We start from the raw sequence: 18,158 nt of genomic DNA, 5'->3' as shown, positions 1-18,158 counted from the left end.
GTCTGTAAGGCTTTTTGAGAGCAATGCAAAGCAAACAGCTCATTATGCTCGCATGTCAGCATCTTGAGAGAATTGCTGGAAGCCCAGGGAAAGAAGGAAGAATAAAAATCCCATCAGAAAAATATTCTTTGCTCTGTATAATTACTCTTTGCAAGTCCTGATTTTTGACTTCTTTATTAAAGGGAATGAGGAGTGTACATGCAGAGCTGTATGTGGTTTCCCTGTTTGTGCATCCAAGGTATGACACAATAAGGACAAATATCCGGAGGCAGGTTCAGAGACATTGAGTCTAGATCTTTAATTAATAGCTGGAGATCAATTACATAATACCTGAGCAAATAGACACGTGCATTTATTATCTGAAAACAAGAACTCTGCAATTATGGTCATAAAGAAAATGTCAGAAAACAAGAAGCAACAAATACCCATTGTGGAATTAATAAGAACAGTAGTTCCCCTCCAGTGGTCACTGAGTAAGCAAACATTCTGGTTAAATAAACTGAAATGGAGCATATCTGGGCAACACACTTATGTGTTGGGTCAAAGCAGAGGTTAAATAAAAATTTGTTTTAAAAAGACCCCAAAGAACACCATATGACTCTGTACCCCATGCACCACATGTTGCTAAAGGAGTGAAGAGGAGTATTGGCTACTTTCATGAATACGCTGTGTGACTTTGAAGTGGAGCTGTATGGAAAGCAGGGAGCATTCGTGTTTACCCCAGGCTCCTAGCAACTTCCCTGCTCACAAGTAGTATTTGGCACTGAGGATGTATCGGCACTCGGCAGCCAAACACAACCCCTTGCCAACACCATGGTGACGGGCTGACCCTTTCAGAACACATCAGCATTAGGATTTCAAAAAGGGCATATTTTCAAGGTCGATGTTTATTTCATGTAAACCAGCCACCTGAGGTTTCTGAGGTGCTGATCCTTAATTGGTCATTACAATAAAAACATAGGAGTAATTTCATATTAGACTGATGCCTCAGCATGTAATCCCAATTTAGGTCACTTCATGACCAATGGATTTTTGCAGCTTCAACTTCATACTTGCATGTCTACTACATAGTTATATGCATCCAGCCACTTCAGAGTAATTATTGTCGCTACCTTTTAATAAATAACACAAACCAATCCCTCGCAGTTGAGTGTGGTTGGAAAGATTTATAGCTCATATTCTCACAGCTCTATGGTGATTAATGCAGACAGTGATTTTGGGGGAATAAAAGTAACCCTGTGTACTCAGGTGAGAAGGAGCCACATTACTGACTCTAGGTTCCCCCAGCAGGTAAAAGCAGGAAATACTCACAAAAGGAAAAGAAACAGGGGTTTGTCGCTATAAAAAAGCCTCTGACTAATCTAAAGACGAGAATCTATAGAGGCTGAAGGGAATCCATCTGAACTCAGAAGTGCTAACACAAGTGATCAGCTCTGAAAGGAGTTTTGCTTTATGCAGATTTCCCTCCAGATTATATATGAAGATGTCTTGCAGTTTTACAGACCCGGTTTGAATCTCTCGTAACTCCTTCTGCCACATCTCTTTATATTTCCAATATACTTAACTAATCCAATAATTAACCATAAAAATAAATTACTTGTATAGATTATGTAACAATAACAAGGTAGCATGAGTCACTCTTCTTTGTTCTTACTCACTAGTGAGCAACAACATGGGCTCATTAAGTAAGTACCAGAAGTTCAATATGGAGAAAACTCAGATCTCAAGGCTAGATAATTTGGCCTCTATTTGTTTGCCTTTGTTCTCTTTTGTTTCCAGATTAAAAGGGCACCATGTACTTTTAGTTTCTTCAGGTAAAAAAAGACACCAGGGAGCTGTTCCTTGACAAAGGACCAGAGATGGCTTGGAGCCTACACAATAGTTGCTTGCCTTGCACTTACAGTTTGATTTGGATGGACATAGCAGGAATTTAATTTGACCCAGGAGAATTAGGAAATGGACCCCACTGACATGGAGACAAGGAAAAACTATGTCACCATTGCAACAAACATCCAAACATTTCATGAGCAATCAGAGTCTTATTCTGGAAAAGGCACAATCTAAGTCACAAAATTACCAACAAATGTAATGAACACTCCCAGGTCTGAGCAGCTTGTGTCTACTTGGTACCTTTGTAGAATAGCACAGACCTTGGAGATCCCTATCCCTACTCACACGCAATCCTGTATAGAGGCTGATAGAAATAGCTGCACGGACATTCAGATAGCTGATCCTTCTGTTGATTGAGAGACAGATGATTTGATCTCTTGAAGTGCTTCCAAGCCCTTGTGGGGAACAACTATCCTGTTTATAGATGAACAAAAGATTGCACAGCCTCAGGAAGACCCTGAACCACACAAAGCCTAGGAGATTTCTGGCCGTGGGTGAACGTCAGTGTGGGTATTTCTCCATCCTAGAGCAGAATGGAATTTGGGCCATGGGGCTGCAGTTTGGCACTGTGGAGTTCAGCAGCTATAATCCTATCTCTTCTGTCCCTTTCCTCTTTCCCATTCTGTTGGTATCACCTTCCTCACTTGTGCCAGCACAGGTATTTCTGGACCTGGCCATTGAACCACACCAGGGAATTTACTTGATTTAGGGGAAAACTGCAAAAAAGTACCAGTTTATTTATTTCAGCCAAGTATTTTCAGTTACTTGAGAGACATAACTGAGAGAGCAGCAGGGCAAAGGGATGAGTGACTGAAGGCAGGGAATGAGAAGAAAGGATGTCTTAAGCCAGGGCTTCCACTCAGCTCTTTTTTTTGCAAATACATGGCCTGAGGAACCTTAGTGGGGGTTGATGTTCTAAACATTCCCAGTAAACCTGGCTGTGATTTTAGTTCTGTTTATGTTTGTCTACCTTCAGATGGTACTACCTGAACTGTCTCTGAGAACCAGCTTGTTAAAGCATGAAGACCATTTCAAAATGAAAATTCCCAACAAGATACATACCAGCAAGCTTTTCCTGATTTAAAATAATCTAATGTAAAAAAAACCCAAACAACCCAACAAACCCAATAAGCAAAAAAGCACACAAATAAGGAAATGTTACAGTTTCACTTTCAACCAAAGTCAGAATTTGTTCTTATGTAGAGATGGGCCAACTGGATGATTTTCAGATTAGGCATCTGGATCAGCTTTTGGTAAAGCTTTCAAAGATAGCTTCATATTCACTGAAAATTCAGTAAGCAGTTCTTAGGACAGTTCGTCATCCAGACAGCAGAAATCTCATAAAGTTAGTTGATCACATGGGTTTTTCACCACTAGGGGAGTCTGATTTTCAGACGTGATTTAATATTGTCTATTAAAATCATGTCATTTGAAGACATCTTCATTTAATCATCTAGAAATTGGAGCGCCCAAGGTTATTAGTCATACTGAAAATGCTTGTGCTTTTAGCTGATTTGAACCTGAGTTTGATTATAAAGATTAGAGCTTGAGACAGGTTATCAGAGGCATGTTCCTAACTCTGATTTCTTTTACGTTTATTTCATCTTTAGTTCCAACTCTGTAAAATCGCAGTTCTCTGAATCAGAATTACTATATATTTTATGTAAATGAAATGACATTGTGGTGCCAATTGGCTCTTGAGTCAAACTAACTAGCAAAGAATTTAATTATATCCATTATTAAATGTTTGCGTTCCACCGATCCAACTTCTTAAAAACAACAATGATGAGTTTACAGATTCCTATTACCATCTGTTGCACTCTGTCCAAGTCTGGCAGGGGGTGGAAACCTTGCCGAATTAAAAATATTGCTATTTAAAGCCTTCCATGTATTCATTTCTTTAGACATGTGAACTCACTCAGTGGCAGAGCCAGGCTTATGGTTTCTGTAACTTTGCTGGCTGCTGAACTTGGAGCCATTTTAAACAACACAGTGGATTCTCACAAAATTTATTTTTATTTTAAGTTATATCCCTCAACCACAGACCTAAATGGATGGATCTTTTTGTTTGGGTTTTTTTTTTTTCCAAGGCTTTTTCAAGCAGAATTGCAAGGAATTAAGAGGCGGGAAGAGGTGACTTGCCAGAGTTTCTGGCTTCACTGCAGTCTAGAGTTGTTGCCTGGGCGATTGTGTTCATGGGAGGTCTTTAACTGGCAAAGCTGCCTGCTCAGTTTCACAGGCGCCACAGCTACTTCATTATTTCATCAAAGTTCATTATGTTGGGGAGGGTACTACCAATAAAACAAGATTACAAGTGTCTCCAACGAGCCCTTAAAGACATAATTCCTAGTTTTACCTTTTGCCACATCCCTGTCTGTGGTCCTATAATGCACAGAGAGATTTGCACCTATGATATGGACTATCCCACAGCTTAATTGAACTGAAAAACTCCTGGAGAATTTGATTCAATTTGTCTTGCGACAGAACCTTCTTTTGTTTTCTGTGGAGACGGAGTTCTTCATCTGCAAAAGAAATCAGAACAGTTTAATCACATGTTTTCAAGGAGGTAGGAGTATATGGGAGAAAAGAAATTAAGCCTCACCTAGATCTAGGGCAAGACTGATCTATATTAAGCGCTGATCGATGGTATTTAATGCTCAAAGAAATTCCAGGGAGTACTGAACCCAATTCAAGAGGAAATCAGCAATCATGGGCCATTTATGGCTCTGTGCTCAGTGAATCACTTCTCCATTTTTTGCTTTATGAACTGCCAAGATCCAGTCCTGACACTCCTAGCATTTTTCTGCTTTTATGCTTGCTTGACCCAAGTTCATAATATATTTGGTCTTGATGTAAAATTATGTAAATCCAAACAAAAAGAAAACCAGATTCAGTGTGGGGCAGTATTTTTGTGCCTTACTATCATGCCCACACAAGTTTAAAATAACTACTACTTTCTAGCTAACAGCAGGTGGGAGAACATGGTATTCTATTTCTGGCAGAAAAAGACGGAAAAGAAAAAGATGGAACAGAACCACCATTAAAACCTCCATTTACTTCCATTTACTTCTTGCTGGGTTTTGCCTGCTGTGGATATCTAGGGTCAGATGACTACTTTAAATTCCTCTCTGTTCACAGATATGAATACTCCAAAGAATATACTGAAATATTTGCTTCCCTGATAACAACATATACATGAGCTATTTGTTTTGGAAGTTGGTCACCATATCATTTATTTAAAGAAAAGGTTTTTAGACAAACTTTAAACTGAAAAGTCAAGTTTTAAAACGTCATTGTTTTTCTAGCTCATATTTTTAAGAGAAGTTGACATTTTAATACACAAAATAATGAGAAACGATGGACAACCTGATTACACTGGACTTATTCTTTTCCAAGGTATCTCTGTGTTTGTATGGAACTGGACCTCGCATCAGTGGGTTGACTCCTAGGCTTCACTGGCAAGGCTAAAATCATGATTTTGTCTATTTCATGAGTTAGGTGATATTTTATCTAGACCAAGGTGTGTCAGACAAATCAGGTCACATCATCATAATAGCATTTTTTTTATCTCAGCTTTCAACACTACCTCCTAGAATTATGTAGAACAATAATGCATAAACAAAAAACAATTTTAAATGTCACTCTCTGAAAAAATCCCCAATAATTTATTAATCCAGATTGTGTTGTGTTTATAAATTGCACATCCACAGTGAATTTTTATGCGAAGTCCAGTTTACTGCAGTAGGACTGTGCATCTATTCTAGACAAATACATGTTTTTTTTTACACAGTCTTTCTTTCTTCTTCCAGTGCCTCAGACTCTCCAAGCCTTTCTGACAGCTCTGAACAGTCATTTGGTGGACAATATCAGACAAATTATATATATCAGGAAACACAGATAAATCTCTGCCCTTTAGGTCTCATAGTCTATGATGTGCTTAAAGAAAGCCAAGATCTCATGAGCACGCTGGAAAATAAGATGCACCAGCAGTTCCAAGAAGGCACATTGGTTGTGAATGCAAAGGCATGTATCTTTCTCTGAATGACTGGGTTAACCACAGCTATTTCTGATTTCATTCTCAGTGTTGCATGTCCAGGCAATGAGACGAAGAAGTGACAGAGAGGGAGCTGCAGACTGCTCCAGTGAATCCACCAGCTACAGGTATTGTTCAGGTGAAAATTAAAATTGGCATAAATTCCTGAGGCAGTGAATCACTGTCTTTGTGGGCTTCACTGTCTGCTTTGAATCATTTGTTTACTAATATTTAAAGCACATTGGTATTCTCCCTTATTAAAAGTGTTTACTACAGGAATGCTATTACCCCCGGAGTCTTAACAATGTGCATGCACCTTGTTCTAGCGGGCAGGCAGCTGTCACTATTACCCATCTGCCAGGGAGTGGAGATAGGCCAAAGATACAATAACATAGAGGTCAGCTGGAAACATGAAAGTTGAGCTGGCCTCACTCTGCCCTGTTTTACCCTGAAACATGGCCTTCCCAAGGTGTGGTAAGACAGGTTTTGCCCAAAGAGTCTTACGAATACTTTTATCCTATACTCTGCCACTGCTGTTGAGTGGAGCACATGGGTGAAGTTCACCAGCTGTTCACCTTATCACTCATTACGCTTAGTGTTAAACAATAAATCTCATTTGACATGCTGTACCTATGAGGAAGAGAGAATTGGAAACTGTGGTACTGGATCAGCTGTTTTGAAAGGGTAAGGTTGGTTTTAGCCCATTTTATACCTCCTCTCTTCCCTTGAATTCAGGGAGAAAGTGAATAGAGAAGTTTATTTCCCAGAATCTGCCCCTCAAAACAGTATGTGAGCTATGTGACTTCAGGAGTCTGTGTAGAGAAGATGACACCTCCATACCACACATACTGAAAAACTATGCGTGTACCTTAAAATCCAAGTACGGGACTGCCTGATTTCCCAAAGTGAGGGCTCTATTTTCTAAATATCTTGGCATTACTCCTCTGTTCATTACTGTACGATCATTTCTCACTCTGTTTTCTCAATGTATTTTTTTCACAGACTATAATTATTACAGCCCAGCTGCTTCTTTTTCATTTTGATCCTTTGTAAACCTAGTCATTATGCTGCCTCAGACTGGCTTCCCAAAATGTCAAGATTAAAATGGGGCATGAAGGCTTATGCAAGAGTGAGTCAGTGGAGCAATTTGAACCAATAAATATCAAAGCAGTCTCTAAGAAGTAAGCAATTCATTTGATACCACATCTTTCAACAAGTCTTTAGAGGATTTTCCTCTGCAGGGTTACACCCTGATATTCACGTCTTGATCTCTCCACTCTGCAGAAGTCATAGTTTGCCTCATTAATGTGATGCTCTGTCAGGCAAGCATTTCTGTCTGCAAAACACATCAGATTACCCTCCATTCTTAGTGCTCAGTGATTTGCAGTGCTATCTGCTATCAAAATAAATATGCCAGAGCCCTGGCTTGTACTACTGTCTCTGCAATTAGTGATATTTTATTAGTTAATTAATTAGTTAATGTCAGACACTGGCCAAGAAATAACGAATGTGCCAATATTCATTTTTTATGTCACTGTAGGTAAATGAGTTGTCAAGACAAAAACTTTGATATAAAACTGCCAGTATGACTTAGTGAGTATAATAGGGTACAAAAACAATGAGCCTGTTTCAGAGATATGTCCTGCTGTTCCTGCTTTTTTCTCACTGCTTTCAATCTGATGAGTGTAACAACTCTTGCCTTTGATTTTTTGCCATGGACTCCTGCACCATTGTCTTTTTCTCTTACATTGTTCCATTTTCTTGCCAAGGCTGTGTTTTACTTTACTCCTATCCAGGGACCATTCAATAAAAGCTAAGACCCCCTGAAGCAAAATTGCAGTACTGGAAAATTCCAGCTCTTAAGAGTTACTCAAAATCTGAATTTCTGAAATGGCTTAAATGCAACCTATTGGCTCAGGATGAGGATAGAAAAATATTGTTTTATATCTGTTTATCAATAAACAGATCATTCACTCAGTACAAGGTGTGCCCTCTGCTTCATTTGCATGTTACATTCATTCACCTCACCTGTTTTATTCTGTGGTTTACAGGCTTTTACTGCCTTGTATGGTTTTGCATGTCCATGACTGCTCCTCTATATCTTGAGCTTGTTTCAAAGAGAACACATTTTAGTGACCACTCCTAATTTCTCCCTGATTTAATTAACTGACAATGTAAAACAGTATGAATTGTTTCCTGCTTGCACTTGGATTATATGCAAGCAAATTACTCTAGATACACATGAGGTATTTTACAATCAAAAGCAAGAATTATCCATGAGAAAATCTATTTCCTCAAGTGGAAGTGTTTGAGAATTTCTGATACAAGATCTGTTTTGCAATATGTATGCTGTGATTTATCCCATCCAACAGTATCACACATTACATTTAAATAGCTTTTGCCCAAGCATTTTTTTAAATAAAAATTTTACCTATTATTGGGAATTGTTGCAGTGTTTTCCATACCAAAATCTCATTTAATACTTTTTTTATATCTTGCTTTCTAAGGAAAGAAGCTCATTGTTTCTCTTCACATGCATGTGTTTCTCTCTGCATTTCTACTAATTGTTGAACGCATGAATTAATTTCAACTATATTTTACAGAAGGGTGGAAGTCTGAAAGGTACTGACCTTCAACAAGTCCTGAGAAAATGAACAACAAGGAAGAGAAGGGTCCTTGTAAATGCTTCTGCAGAGAGAAAAAATGTCAATGTGAGTGTACACATTTATTAGACCTTAGGTCCCCATTCCTGGAAAATTAATTTTTAATTTCATGCTTAGAAGACTTTTTGGTTAAAAAATATTCTAACACCATGAGGGCTTAGATTTCATTTAGGGTAAAAGAATGTTCAATATTGTTCAAAATTAAAGGTTGACAAAGCCTTACAACTTGGCTAGTACTGAATAACCCCTGGAAGCCAGAACATGACAAGTGTCTTAAAGACATCAATGAAGCGCAACCATCGAAACACTGAATTCTTTTCTCATTCCTTGTTCACTGTGTACCTCACATCCCACCCAGTAATTAGTACTGGCAGCTTCATATTGGTGCCTTTGTTTTTGCTCTTTAACTATGATGATATCATAAAAAGCATATACATTTCATTCTCTTTATTTTTTTGTTTGGCTCTGGGCCTGTAAGTACTAATACAAAATCAGTAATTGTACAGTAACAAGCCAAGGGCTTTGAAATGTACTTAGTAATAAAAAAGTATTCTTTTTCTTTTTTAAAGACATTCAAGCGGAAAGAAATACGATAAACTGATGTGGATTTCTTTGGGCAGAGAGAAGTTTCCACAGTTCTGATAACAGTTTCCTGACTTTGCAGAAAATTGCAGGGGCAGAACTAATGTTGCTGCATTTTAGGTAAACAAATCACTTCCAGTGAAGTTTAGTGAAATCTCACCTGAGCTGTTCTGACTAAGTAGAATGGACATTTACTCTGCTCAGAAACCTTGTAGTTTTTTGATAAACTGAAATCAGGTAGTTTCATGAAGGCAGTTTGTAATATGGAAAACCTGAAGATAGGAGTTAGTCCCACCATTGCCAAATCTGAAACAATGGATTGACACAAGGATGGCAATATTTCACAGCACTCAGTGTTTTACTCTATTTTATATAGTTATGTGGAACGACACAGAGGCACATGACTCATGGTTATTTGTGTACCACAAATCATGGTGTTAGAAGTGCAACTATCTTAGCTTCTCCTAATAAATCTTTTCCTATCACAGAGGTGCTTCAGGACATTTCCTGAGCCTTTGAGTTAAAAAAAGTAAATTAGTTGTAGCAGTGTTTGCAGAGAGAAAACCCCAACAGTCCCTGCCTTGATGCTGATAGAGAATGACTTTATTTCTTCTGGCTATAGCAAATAGATTGCTGTGATGTTCAGAAGAGTTTTCAGAAACAACTGGGTACCTCCCTGTATCCTGCGTAGGCTGCAAAGCATCAGGGCACCACCTGAGAACAGGCAATTCTTGTTCATCTTACTCTTTTCCCTTCACTATATTTTTGGAAAGTTTCTTATATCTGGCTTTCTCTTACAGAACTTGCTGTGAAAATGGGAAAAGAATCCCCTGTGAAATCAGTAAGGCCTGGTTAGGAATACTGCATGGCCACTGTATTTTACAGTAAAACCAAGACAGGAAAAGCAGCAAACACACAAAGTTGTGATCCAGTAAGAAAGTCTTAAGGCAAACAGCTATCTTTGCTCTTTATTGAGAGTTGTTTCAAGAAGATACGTGGGAAGCTCTGGGGTCTCCCGCCTTTCATAAACACCAGATGCACTTAAAAATCCATGCCATGAAAATGCTTTTCACTGTTAAATTATTAAAGTTGGATGCTTCATATAAGCACAGATTCATTCATTTTCTTGTGCTTGTTAAATCTTTCTTCCTGCAAATGTAGCACTTGCTTTTTGGTGGCAGAATTAATTTTCCAAAAACTCACAAGGAAAACAGTTCATCTTATGGAAATTAAAATAAAGAAGAAATAGGTTCTTCAATAAATTTTCCTTTCCACATCTGACTTTCCTTGTCCAAAAATATTTAATAGAACATTACAGACATTCCCCATTAAATTAAAATTCATAGAAATCTTATATAAGGGCTATATTTGAATCCATTTTATGGGCCTAATGGTCTTTTTTCCTCATGTTTTTCTTAGTAACTGAAAGTTCTTTCTGTGGTATAAGCTGCCAAAACAGCAAACACAGAGAATTCCCCAGGGAATGCCATGCAAATTCCACTTCTCAGACTGGCTGCCATTTCATATTGATCACAGTCATGATGAAGTATTAATTTGTACACAGCTGAATGACTGTTTTTTTTTTAAAAAAAACATCTAATTCAAATAGCCATGAAGCCTTGGCAGTGCTTAACAAAGATGAATTCTTCCTTCACTCTCCTGTGAACCAGCTGTTGGCAATAGCTGTATTACAGACAAGGAGAAAGATCTCCTAGGTCATTTAACTGAGGTCAGTACTGTCACAGAAAACCCTGTAATATAATTCACCTAATGAATTTATCAGTCTACACCTTAATAGTCAAACTTGTAGCTTTCACTTTCCAAATATAAGCTTATTTCAGAGCATCACTACCCTGACAGTTAGGATCCTCCTCGATTAGTGCTAAATTCACTCTTAGACAATTTATTCCCATTATTTCTTGTGTTAACATCGTTCTTTAATGCAATATTTATCCTTACCTCTCTGTAAACTGTAATGTTTAAAAGGAACAATCATATCTTCTCCCTGCCTAAACCTTGCTTGTTTTACTCTGATTAAACAAGAAAAGCTCTTTTAGTATTTTCTTACACAAACAGCTACTCTTTTGTCTGACTATCCCAGTAGAATGAGAGGTCTTCTAGTGACAACAAATATTCTCTTGAGAGAAAATGATAATGACATTTGATGATGATTTTAAAAATGAGATATTTCACATGAGGTTTTTTTTTTTTTCTGAAAGTGGACAGAGCCAGGAATGATTGCATGGAATTTCCATACCGTTAACATATATTTTCATTTTCTGTAAGTTTAACCTTAATTTTGATCTTTTGGATTTTAACAGCGATTGTGAGGCTTTGGTATTACTCTAGACTGCTGTTCCGTAAGGTCAGCTTTAACCCCAATTTAGTATAGCTTTTTTTTGCCGTGAATACAAATACTAAGGAATTGACATTTTGCTAATTATACATTACAATCCTTTGAGATAAACTTAAGGCAGCCTGTGTTCTCAGGCATGGTAGAATCAATTCCACAATTTGTGGATTTCTGTTTAAGAAGTAGATGTGTTATCGTTGTCTACAAATCATATTCTAAATCAAACCTAAGAAGTGGAAGAAATTAGTAATGATGTCTTATTAGTAACATGAGCTTTATAGAGCTCATATTCTGTGAAGATGGGCCTTTCTGCTCTTGTCTGATGCAATGCATTGCAACACCATGTCAGATCAACCATTTTCCACTACAGTGCCCCATTGGGTTTAGGACCCACTTATTTCTTTTGTAACAAGCAGCTGAGAGAGGGGGTAGGCTATTTTTGTTTGAAAACTCAGGTTTTGCACATTTGCAAAGCAAGATGTGACTTAGGAACTCTCTGCTTCTGTGCCCTGTAGCCATCAGAGCACCTGTGCCAGCATCACCTACCGAACATTTTTCCTGATGGATACTTGACAATGATGTTTTGGGTACATATTTAAGTGATCTTACTGATGAGGTCCGTGACTTAGAAATAGGAGAAGTAGGCTCTTTTAGGAGATCTATTTCTTCAGTCACCTTTTCTCAGTCTATTTAACTTTTTTTTTGTCGTTGCAGGGCAGTGAGGGAAACCTGTCTCTCATTATCTAGTTGTACATTGGCCACCATCGGGGCCTTGATCTCAGCTGGGGCCTCAGGCACCACAGCAGTATAAATACTAATAGCACAGAGGAGTCCTTTGGTGAATATTTTTTGTTACAGATTTTGTAAGATGCTTTAAGGACTCATTTTCTATGAGCCTATTTTACAAATTTTACACATAAATCAAATAAATATGGCAGTAGGGAACAGACTTTAAAAGTAGAGAAGTCAGACGAGCATATGGCAAATATCCTGATGTTGCTCAGTTGTAGTATGTATCTATATAAGTACAATTAGAACAAAGCTTCTTTTTGAACTGCTTTGGTAGGAATTGCTTGTGAGTAATATGACCTCAGTGTGTGCAAGAACATTAGTATGAAATTATTCATCAATAAATCACTCGGCAAATAATTCTCTCTCTCTGACATCCTGATTCATAATTACCTTGCTGTCTTTTGTTTACTAATGGCAGCTAAATCCCCAATCAAATGCCAGGTAGGGAACATAGTGAAGAAAAAATACCTGTGGGAAGAGACTGTGCAAAGCGATCGCTGAAAGAAAGTTTGAGAGAGGCCAAACTGGAGGATGGTTTTAATGACTTTTCCCCTTCCTTTCAGCCCTCACTTTTCTGGATTTCAGGGATTCTCTTCTTCACTGATTGGTTCTTTGTTGCTCTGTCTTTAGGGATGAGAGTGGTAGAATCTGTAGTGGCAGAAGATAAAAAGCGCTTCATGGACCTTACTTTCTTCTTAGCTTTGCTTGAATTTGTATAAGCAGCCTTTTTCTGAGGTTCACTTGTGAAAATACTGGACTGCCAGGGGAGAGATGCACTTGAACAAAAGTTGGGGAAAGGATACTCAGGAGCAGTAATTTTATGAATGATGCTTCCTGCATACAGCATCTTGTTTTTCTAACTTCATATCACATTGTGCCCTGAGGCAATATCACATCTGGCAGCTGCCAGCCTGCCTACCTCTACCTTACCATTGGAACAGTCTAATGTCTTGAAGGGGGAAAATGCCCTAATCAGAAAGGCACAGCAGAGAAGCAATGATTTTAAATATGCTATTCTGTTCAGCTTTGCAGACCACAAAATCCTGGAGACAAAATGTTGCACAATTAAAGCAGCTGTGGCAAAAGTGCAGTCACTTTGGTTTGGGCCAAGCACATACTCAGTCATTACACTAATTTAAAAACAGCCCTGAGGATCTCAGGAAGCCCTTGACTTCAAAATATAAATGCGTTTCTTCTGCTTCCTAACCATATAGTATTAGTCAAATGAATTTATTATAATAAAAAGTCCCCCTTTTCCTCTCCAGAGAGTACAGAACTGCACCTTACATATCTGTTTGTTTCTTCTAAAAACCCCTAGGATGGGTGCCCTGTCTCTGTTGGTTTCTAGGCACCTTTCCACCTCAATCTGCCTTGCCAAAACCATCAGATATCTCTGTCATGTGAACTAGGCAGTGAGCCAGCAGGTCAGAGCTTACACAATTTGTGGCGCCTACTTAAAGTGTCTGAGATTCTTACCAATCAGTCTGAACCTGGGGGCAAAGTGTAATTCTTTCCTTCATGCCCGTGTTTATAAAATCACACAAAGGTAAAGTATGACACCGGTGGATTGCGCTGGCTTTTTATTTTCTTATATTGGGGAACTCGGAAAACTCCTGCATTTCTTTGACTACAGCTTTATCCCTGCTTTCTGGTAAAGATGCAAAGCAGCTCGTGTGACAGCTGTCAAAAAGAGCAGGTTGAGTTAAAAGAAGTTATCTCCAGAAGGAGTGTGCTTAAAGCAGATTACAGTGTCTAAGGGCCTTACCCAGGTTTTAATTACTTCTTTTTCAGGCAACATTTCACTTAGCTGAATTTGAGGATTTTTTTTTTGTCTCCTGAGGCTTTTTAGACATACTGCAATACACACTGGCTACATAGGATTTCATTGCAAATGTACACCTTCTTCCTAAGTGCAAATGGTATTGTAATACTTTAATCAGTGTGAATGTGCAAAAACTGAGTCGGTCAAAAATTACATGGGGGGAAGGAATTTAAAAAAAAAAAAAAAGCAATTAATTCCCATTGCATTTTCTTTCTTCTTAACTGCAGGCTGAGGTCTCTTTGCACATAGTTTAACTGAGCTCCTCCTCAGAACATTGCTGCACCATTGCTAGTATGACCCAAACACACCCACACCCTCAGCCTGCTTCTTGACTGTTTTCCCAACCTGAATTTTTACACTCTCTACTGTTCAGTGCCTATCATCCCATTTACCAGTGGATTGAAAGCACAATAAAGATGAAAGTATAATCCTGCATGCCTATCATTTTCTGCCTCTTTGGTTTGAGACCGCAAGGGGAGACTGAAAGTAATATACTACTGATTATTCTACAATTTCCTTATGGCAGGGGCTAAATGGATCATACTGGATGTACAGTACAATGCAAGAATCTGGCGTTTGCTGGTTAACAAGTGCTCCAGGCCCCAGGCATGTTTGAGCTGGCTTTTGGGGCAGGTGGTTTGCTGGGGCAGCAGGTTGCTGAGTGGCCCCAGCCCTGCTGCCTGCTTGCTTCTCTGTAGGTGCCAGGCTGCCACTCCAGTGGGGCTTGCAGCTTCACAAGCAACAGTGAGAAACACCACCACTTGCCTTTTCTTTCAGGAGCTGAACCACATGGCTTGACTTTGTAAGGGTTTTTAGTTAGCACCCCAATCCATAACACCTGCTTCCTTCAGGACAGCAGCTGCAAAGCATCAGTCTGCCCCTCTCTCCTCATCCCAGGAGCTGCAAAATTTAGTATTGCTGCCAGGTTAGGGAGCCCCAAGATATCCCAGGGTTCCCATCACTCAAGTCTCTGAATGGTTTCCTTTCCTCTTGTCCTCACCTAAAACACATTGGGTAAAAGTGATTTGCCATCTAGCAATCACTTAGTAATTGGAACTTCAGATGCTGTATGTTACCATGCTCCTTTTACATATGCTCAATATATTTAATCATAAAAAGAGCTCACGTGTGGAAAACACATGCCTACTGTGGGTAGGCCAGCATTACAGCTCTGCGTCGAATAAGCTACCATGGATATACCCCACAGTTCCAGGAAACTTCTTCTTTAGGATACACACAAAACATGTAAACAAAGTTATAAAAATCAGCTGTGCTATTTTGCTTCCCTTCATGCTTCAGCTGTTGGTGTTTCTTTCACCCAGAAACAGATATTTCCCCAGGTTCCTAATAGTGTCGCTTATCCTTCAGGGATACATTTTTCCTCTGCAGTAGTGATTTGTACACCAGAGCTGCGTTACTATTAGGCCATGAGATGAAAGACACAGCAGACTTGTAATTGACTTTTTTGTTCACATATCTGCAGGAAAAGATCACACTTCTTCAGTTTTCTAGGAACACGCTTTTATGACTGGAAAAATACAGGGAGCAGGCTAAAGCTGGGCCTGCACAAGCCCAGCAGAGCCTAGCAGAGGCCTAGCAGAGTCAGTGTATTGGAGTAGCTGCCAGGATGGTGTCAAAAGGGAGTAGCGTGGCCAGCACACGCCATGCGGAGGAGAAAGAGGTATTTAGAGGGATTCTGAGAATATAAAACAAGAAATGAAGCAGGCTGACATTCAGCTGGTAATTGCACAGCAGCATTAACACTTCTCGCCACCCCTTCTTCGGTCAGGGGCACTAGCCCCGCTGTGACTGTGAATACCTGAATCCAGCCTCCCTTCAGACTGCCATTCCCCCACCTTGGGATCAACTCGGAAATGATTTTCTTGTACAAAGGTGCTGTGCTGACACAGACACTGTGCCCTGAGGTATTTATGAGGAATTTACAGTCTAATTGATAAGGACTAAAGGGTGACTGGTGGAAATGCCAACTTGGTAGGCATCTCTGACCCTTGGATGGGACACAAAGTGTCAGTACCTGAGGGCTGGCTCCAGGCAGTTTCTGGGCCTCTCAATCCCTCGAGGATGGTCAGATTAGGAACATGAAGTTTTACCAGATACAAGAGTGTTTGGAGCCAGCAATGCAGGAAAAGACTTATGTCATCTCCTCTCATGTTTTTCTTACTCATACCCAAAACTATGAGGAAATACTCTTCTTCAAAAGAATATCTTGCATATCAATAACCGGCTTCATCCAAGATCTCAAAGGGCTCTATATACAGTCATTAAGTGCAATTCCTATCTCACTGGTGCCCATGGAGAAGCTGGTAACTGAACTCAGAAGAATACACCCAGGAGAACTGACCTCCTGCACTCTTTCTTAACCTGCAAATTACATTTTCCTTAAAAACAAATAAATGACCCTAAAAATCCCAAAGAAGCTTTAGTTACAGAAAGAACAACAAGAAGCACAGTCTTGGTTGGTGGCATCACAAACCCCCATACTCAGGCTGGAACTCTCAGAAACGTTCAAGAACATTTGTGGAAATATAACTGTAACCATGTGGCTTTGGGAAGTCATGGCATGCCCAGCCCATTACTTGCTTCAGTAGGTGGGTGCAACTAGTTCATCAGTTATAAAACCAGCAAGCTGTCTGGGAAGCAGGGATGCGTGAATTCCTGGGAGTACAACATTTCTCCGATGTCTGATATTTCCTCTTTGCAGATATGATGATATCTGAGGCTGGAAGCCTGGAAAGTCTGGCAGATCATGCTGGCAAACTGGCAAAGTATGACAGTATTCTTTTGATTCTGAATGTAGATACCTTGATAGTGTGCAAGTGTTTTAATCTTGGGGCATATAGTAACTCAATGCATGAGAATGGGAAAGCAGAAGAGAAGAAGCCAGACATATCTCTGTTTTGTTCCAGTTTTGCTGTCTTGGTGGCTGGAAGGGTTAGTAAAATTTGTTCCTTACAAGGCTGGCACAATTGCAATGAACAGTCTAGGACAGGAGCATGGAGAATCCCAAGTGGGAAAACAAAATCTGTCTACAGCAAATGATCTCATCCCAGACCAAGACTCCCTGGGATAATGTGTGCCCACCTGTTAGTGTTTCAGCGACTGACAAAGCACGATACTAAGTCTCTAGTGCGCAGTTTCCAAGAACTTGGGCTGAGTTCAGTCAAAACTTAAAAAAAAAGAGTCTGCACATGTGAAGACTATTTAAGATGATGACCTGTCATTGCTAAAATTCCTGAAGAATGCAGGTAAGAAAACTTGCTTATCTCTGAGGTGTCCAAGTTTGCAGTCAGCCATGTGTGTGAGGTTTTTGCTCCCAGATCTTTAACTATTATCAGTATTCTCAAGCTGTTTGATATTTTATATATTTCTAGATGGCTCCCTATAAAAGAAAATGTATGTATTTATGCAGCTTACAGTCCTGCGCACCTCCAGTTCTTCTGCTTGTAGAGTATGGTAGTAAAGCAGTTATGAATTGCACGATGATGGAGGTATATGCCATAAAATAGATATGGGCTTGAAGCAAGTCGTATGTTTCCATGCCTTTTTAAACAAGTAGTATGATAAACAATATGATTACATAGGTATTACAGGAACTTCAAGAAGCTGGGAACCGGTCTTACCTTTCCATCCTCAAGGGGAAAATAGAATGTTTGTAATAATTTCAATGCCACACCACAAACTCCCACCATTCTCAATTAGGAGGCTCACCTTGAGGACCAAATAAAAAAATATGAAAACCATCTACTGGGCCTGAAAGCTCCAAACAAGGTTTTGAAATACTTAAAGAAAGAGTCCAAACCGGTGTTATGACATCCCTGCCAGTGTCTTAATTTTTCTGATACCAGACTCACTCTTAAAATGAGTTTAGAGTTGAAGATAACTGAGTGTAAATGTCATGTTTAAATCACAGGTGGATACTCCCAGAGCCTGGAAATTCAACTATTTGCATAAGACTTATATAATAATTCCAAAATATTTTCCCCACTGCCTGGTCAATGAATC

At 39.3% G+C, this 18,158-nt stretch overlaps 2 long non-coding RNA genes across 3 annotated transcripts in view; one reads left to right on the top strand and one right to left on the bottom strand.

The window, feature by feature from the left end:
- Positions 1 to 315: 315 nt before the first annotated feature.
- LOC133270992 (uncharacterized) overlaps positions 316 to 18,158 on the bottom strand; it is a 30,023-nt gene continuing 12,180 nt past the window's right edge. Inside the window, exons 2-3 of the long non-coding RNA XR_009743980.1 lie at positions 4,247 to 4,412; positions 316 to 2,606 (exon numbers count right to left, since the gene is read on the bottom strand). This is a non-coding gene — a long non-coding RNA (uncharacterized LOC133270992). The remainder of the gene's footprint in view (positions 2,607 to 4,246; positions 4,413 to 18,158) is intronic.
- The window catches only part of LOC133270990 (uncharacterized), a 169,068-nt gene continuing 168,236 nt past the window's right edge, over positions 17,327 to 18,158 (top strand). For both annotated transcript variants that reach the window (XR_009743979.1, XR_009743978.1), the window contains exon 1: positions 17,327 to 17,401. This is a non-coding gene — a long non-coding RNA (uncharacterized LOC133270990). The remainder of the gene's footprint in view (positions 17,402 to 18,158) is intronic.

The sequence above is a fragment of the Pezoporus flaviventris genome, unplaced genomic scaffold (genome assembly GCF_033815535.1).
Source record: "Pezoporus flaviventris isolate CSIRO_AGI_PZ_B2104156 unplaced genomic scaffold, CSIRO_AGI_Pfla_v1 ptg000023l, whole genome shotgun sequence".
In the NCBI taxonomy this organism is placed as follows: Eukaryota; Metazoa; Chordata; class Aves; order Psittaciformes; family Psittacidae; genus Pezoporus; species Pezoporus flaviventris.
Note: the sequence above shows the minus strand (reverse complement) of the source record. Positions and strands in the feature narration are given on the sequence as shown.